This window comes from Nannospalax galili, unplaced genomic scaffold (genome assembly GCF_000622305.1).
Source record: "Nannospalax galili isolate Female #2095 unplaced genomic scaffold, S.galili_v1.0 scaffold432, whole genome shotgun sequence".
Classification (NCBI taxonomy): Eukaryota; Metazoa; Chordata; class Mammalia; order Rodentia; family Spalacidae; genus Nannospalax; species Nannospalax galili.
The window spans coordinates 51,395-57,188 of NW_008331138.1; positions in this window are offsets into that span (position 1 = coordinate 51,395).

A 5,794-nucleotide genomic window follows, 5' to 3' on the forward strand; every position below is an offset into this window, starting at 1 on the left:
GGCAGGCGGATCTCTGTGAGTTCAAGGCCAGCCTGGTCTACATAGTGAGTTCCAGGACAGCTGGGGCTACAGGGAGACCCTGCTTCAAACAAACAAACTAACAAACAAACCAGCTGCAATGAGAAAAAAAATCACAAACTTTCAATAAAAATAAAGAGGATAATGGATAGAAATAACTCATGAGACTTGGCCTGTGACATTCTGTACTGACAGTTTGGCTGTATTCAAAGGCCTCAGTTTCTGTATGGCCCAATGGGAAAAGCAGAACTGACAGGTAATGGGTTGGCCAGTGTAAGGAAAACAGATCTGGCAGGAGATCTGTCACAGAGTTAAACAGGAATTAAACATCCTAGTAGTTTTTCATATGGCAGAACACAGCCCACTGAGACCCCCAGTAAATCAGGAAACAGACACCTTTACCAATGGTGGACAATCTGCCCTCACGTAGCACTAGGGGCTGCCCACCACTGGGAATCGGGAGATACAAGTCAGGACAGAGCATGTTCTCTACCCTCCCAGGACTCCTAATTCACTTGGTTCTACACATTCCCACCATGATGTTTTGTTTACTTCTGCTTCATCAGAAAACTGCTCTCAAATCCTCACTGTTTATTACTGAATGCAGTCCTATCCCTGAGGGAATGGAATTAGTCCCCACGGAAGACATTTCCTTAAGCAGGAGGTTCAAGGCAGCAGGGGAAGAGATAGCCATCTGCACTTTAAACAATCTGAAAGAAAAGCCAGAGCCATTCATAAGAGCAACCCTCTTCCTTGGAGCTAGCAACCTAATAGCTCAGGTTTTTCTTTCTTTTTGAGATACTTAGGAAAGAAAACTTATTCCACCAAGTTAAAAGAAACAACCACAGAGATGCTCATAACAGGGAGGTACATTCCAATATTCCGGGACTTAGTCCTGAGACAAAGACAACACAAATGATTAGTTCAAATCTTGTCCAGGGCGGGAGCAATATCAGAAGAGTTGGAGACTCAACCCAGTGTTTCTAACTGTCCTTTAGCTACACAGCTCACCTAGGAGCCCTAAGTAGCAATGGCGGGAAAGAGAGCTCCAGCCCAGCAGATCTCCGGGAGGACTTGGAGTTGGTGACAGGGATGCCTTCTCCACTCCAGAGGCCTCCAACTTGTTTTTCTCCTTAGAATCATCATAGAAAACACGTTCAGTTGCCTTGGGCTCCCCACTATGCTACATCCTCAAGAACTGGAATAACTTTGATCTTGACGACCTAAAGAAAAGGGGGGACTAGTATTCTACCATAACACCATCTGCCTCGATACAAGTCGGGTGATGGGAAAATATGGACAAAAAATGAAAGTATAATCCACAACACCATCCTGCAATTACCTGGTTTGTAAGAATCAAGGGAAATGGTCTGAAATGCTTTCTACTCAGACCTTCATGGTCCCTGACCAAGACAGGAGGCTCTGGAGAGAAAAAAAACAAAAGGAGACACAATAATATCTTGGATGATTGCTATTTGTACTCAGAGACCATTTACCAAACAAAAAGAGGAGGAGGATGGGAGTCGGGTGGTATTAGGGGAGGGTAGAGATAGTGGGGGCACTGTGACTAGAGAGGGAGGGAGGAGGGAGACTGGATGGGAGAAAAAAAGAGTGGAGATGAATGAATCTTGGGGGACTAGGAGACCTAGAGGGAAAAGTGATGCCCTCAAAACCCTATGAGAACTTCGCATACAGTGTCTGAACATTAATGCATATGTATACCTGGGAGCTGTTTGGCAAGAAACAGTGCCAGGAAGAAGAGACCTCCCTCTGGGTGGTTGGTAAAGGTGGTCCAGGAGACTCTCAAAATAACACAGGGTGTTGCCAAACCTCTTGGTTATATCCAAGAACTAGTAGATAAAATCTTACTGTAGAGAATAGGACATCTTAGGGTACAGAACTTGAAACCTGGAAGCCTCCTAACCGAAGTTTGGCTATCATCACGCTAGATGATGATATGAAAACTGCCAAGTAAGAAAACCAATAAATGGTCTGACCCAGCCCTAAAGCCTAAAAACCATTAAGATGGACATGGCAAACTACTTCTATTGGTGCAGTAGTGGCACTGTTATCTAGGGGGCAATCAACAGCTATCTAATTGGACTTAAAGCCCCCTCAATGGGAGGGAACTCATGGGCGGCACTTTAAACTCAGCCAAATACACATGTCAGGAAAGGACATGGATTCTAGAGGAAACCCTCTCTCTATCATGGCTCAAGACAAATGAGACTCCTTACTATATGCTAAAAATCAATCCTTATATTTACAGACAAGCATACTATACAGCACTCATCAAAGAAGCTTCTTTTTGCAACAGATGGGAGCTACTCCAAAATTGCACATCTGGTCAGACACAGAGAACATACATCTGAGAGATGCCCAGTACTTAGTGACACATCTACAGTTGAATTCACCTCTACAACTGTACAACTGAGGCTCATGGAACATAGTAGAACAAGGGGTAGAGAGAAAACTAATGCATCCCTCAATTCTCACCAGTAAATGTTCCTTATACAACAGAATGTGATGCACACAGAAGGCTACAACTGGCCAAGTTTTAAAGAATAAGAGACTGTAGAGCATAGGATAGGACTCCTATACGGAACTTCATCCACCTATGGCTCAGGGACCATTTGGAAGAGGAGGCAGAAAGATTGTAAGAGCCAGGGCTGGTTCATGAATACAAGGAAGCAGAGGCTTCCAGACCACTGGAAGCTTACACATGTGAACTTCTAGCAGTGATGGCATCGAGCACAGGACCCATGTCAACTCAATTAAATAAGAGCCCACAGAGGAGAAGAGAAATAGGTGGCAGGCCAGCACTAAACTGAGAACTATTGGAGACTGATTGCCACTGGGTAAGGAGGAGTATGACTTACATATGATCACTAGATGGGCTGACTAGACTCCAGTGGACACATTTACACTGAAGGACATTTGGGTACAAATGCCTGAATGAATAGGACTTAACACGTATGATGGAATACATGAAGTTCAGTGGCAGGGGGAGGCATGGATGAGGGGGGATCTAAATTTTATTAAGAACTGTTTTATGAAATTACAAAAGCTCAATAAAAAATATTTTTTTAAATAGCTTATTTCCACCAGGTTTAATATGATCTCATCACCATTTGTGGGTAGAGATTAACTCTGCCCAGTGGCCATGGGAACTAATTAAACAGAACAATACAGAGAGAGGTAGGTCTATAGTAATAGTAATGGAGCAGTTAATTCTCCCTATTAGAAGGAAGGAAGGGCGTGTCACCTGGGACTAGGGCCATTACTCTCCCCAAGCACACTCTAGCTGCAAGTGATCCTGGTAGACACTAGACTACGGAAAGTGAAAGGTTAATTAAAAATGGGACTCCATATTGCAGTTTCCATGAGGTCATCATCCAGAATTGAGTGGGACTTTGTGGTGATTCATCTGTTTGGGGATCACCCATGCTCCTGTAAGTCTTTAGTGCTAGTTATCCCTCCCCTTAGTCCCTCCTCTACTGCCCTCCCCAACCCCATTTGGCCCTTCCTGTTCCTTTACTCCCCTTTTACCCCTTTATACGACTGAATTCTGTCTTTCCTCCCTTTAATACTCCTCCCCATGTCCCATTACTATTAATCTGACCCCAATGGGTATTCCAAATGAAACACGTGTTGCTAAAGATTCAAACTAACATCCACAAAGGTGAGGAAACATGGGACATTTATCTTTGGGGGTATGGGTTACCTCACTCAGAATGATCATTTCCAGCTCCATCCATTTACCTTTGAACTTCTTATCTTACCCAGCTGTGAACTCTGAGAGCTGCAATAATGTCTGTCAAGTTCCAGCCACTGGTGAAATGGTTGCACAGATGTTATGGGAGTAACCAAGCATTCCTGATTGGATTTAGGGCCCACTCCATGAGATGAAGCCCACACCTGGCACCATTATTAGATCCAAGAACCTGTGGCTAGACAGGCCACAGGACCTAGGGGAGAATCTACTAGTGTTCTGATAAATTAACATAGTTTCAAACCAGTTCCTAGTGGCTTATTCTTATACCCATAGATTAGCACATCTCTCAAACCTCATCAGAGAAGCATCTGTCTTTTAACCACTGATTAAGGCAGTTTATTAAAATAGTTGACTTACACATCTGCAATAATGACTTCAACCTCCACTCCTGGCTCAGTACTGAGGGAACTGATCTGCTTAACAATCTCAGGACTGTGTAGGTCCATGAGTCTCTTGTGGATTCTTCTCTGGAAATTATCCCATGCTTTGAAACCTTCACCACAAGGTGTTTTCATGTTGTAACTCTCAGTGTCTTGATGGGAATGCTAACTGGTTCTCTAACTCTCAGATTCTTTTCCATTGCGCCTCTGATCAAATCAGCACACCTCCTCCAGAGACTTCATGTTGCTGCTGGTGAAGGTAATTCACATTCTGTTCCATGGGCATCATTCTTGTACCTCTAAAAGCCATGGCTACAGGGTGTCTTCCTGACCAACTTGTTCCTTGGTGGAATCCAACAGTGTTAAGTCAAGACAGTAGTGGATGGTACAGAGTTCCATTGAACCACAACCATGTCTCAGAAAGCAGAGAAATGTCTTTTGGCAGTAGATGGTGATTAACACAGAAACCCACAGCTGGTCAAGGCACAGTTAATAAGAGACTGTGCAATGCTCAGCCTTAAATGAAACATCTACATCACACCGTCTCCTCCCAAGACTCAGGGATTGTTGCAGAAAAAAGGCAGAACGATCATAAGAGATGGAAAAGGTGGATGACTACAAGGAAACAGTGTTTTCCAGACAGGACTGGACAGGTGCACATATGAATCCACAATGGTTGTGACAGCATACACAAGAACCAAGCTCAAGCCAGACAAAATCTCAGCATGGAGCCTGGAGTGGTAGCACATGCCTTTAGTCCCAGCAATCAGGAGGCAGAGGCAGGCGGATCTCTGTGAGTTTTAGGCCATCCTTGTCTACATAGTGAGTTCCAGGCCAGCTGGAGCAACACAGGCAAGAAACCAAGAGTATATGGGCAGGGCCTGGAGTGATGGCTCAGCAGATGCTCTTGCAGAGGACCCAAGTTTCGTTCCCAGAACCCACGTGGCAGGTAACAACCATCTGTAATTCCATTTCCAGGGGACCCAACATCCTCTTCTGGCATCTACAGGTGTCGCGCGCCCTCCAGCGACCACCCCGCCAGCAGTGAAGGTCGAGGAAGAACGACGACACGGTCAGGATTCTTCTGCAGGAAGGCTTTATTGCATCTCGACAGGCAGTGCAACAAGCTCAAGGGAGAACCAAAGACCGACGACGACCCAAAGCTCGTAGCTGCTTATATAGGGTATTGTTCTCGCCTAGTACGTGGCAGAAGGTGATTGGATCACCTGATTAGGACGCCTCTGGTCCGAGACCAGGGGAATTCCAGCGCAGACTCTGTTAACTTGTTTACTTCTCTCAAGGCCGGATATCGGCGCCATCTTATCTCTGGGCTTTGTCTCAGGCCGCTCCCCATATACAGGCAATCATGCATGGGTGCACCTACATACATGGAAGCAAAACACCAATACACATAAAATAAAATAGTGTATATGGACATCACAAATTGGACTCGACAGATTTTTTTTATTATTTAATGACCACATGATTAGAAGATTTCATTATGGTTTTAACATAGTAACAATTTCCAGAGTAAGGATACATCTCTTTCAAAAAGTGCCTGTAAATTTTTAGGTTCACAGTTGAATTAACACAGTTATACAATATTGAACTCAGTATAAAC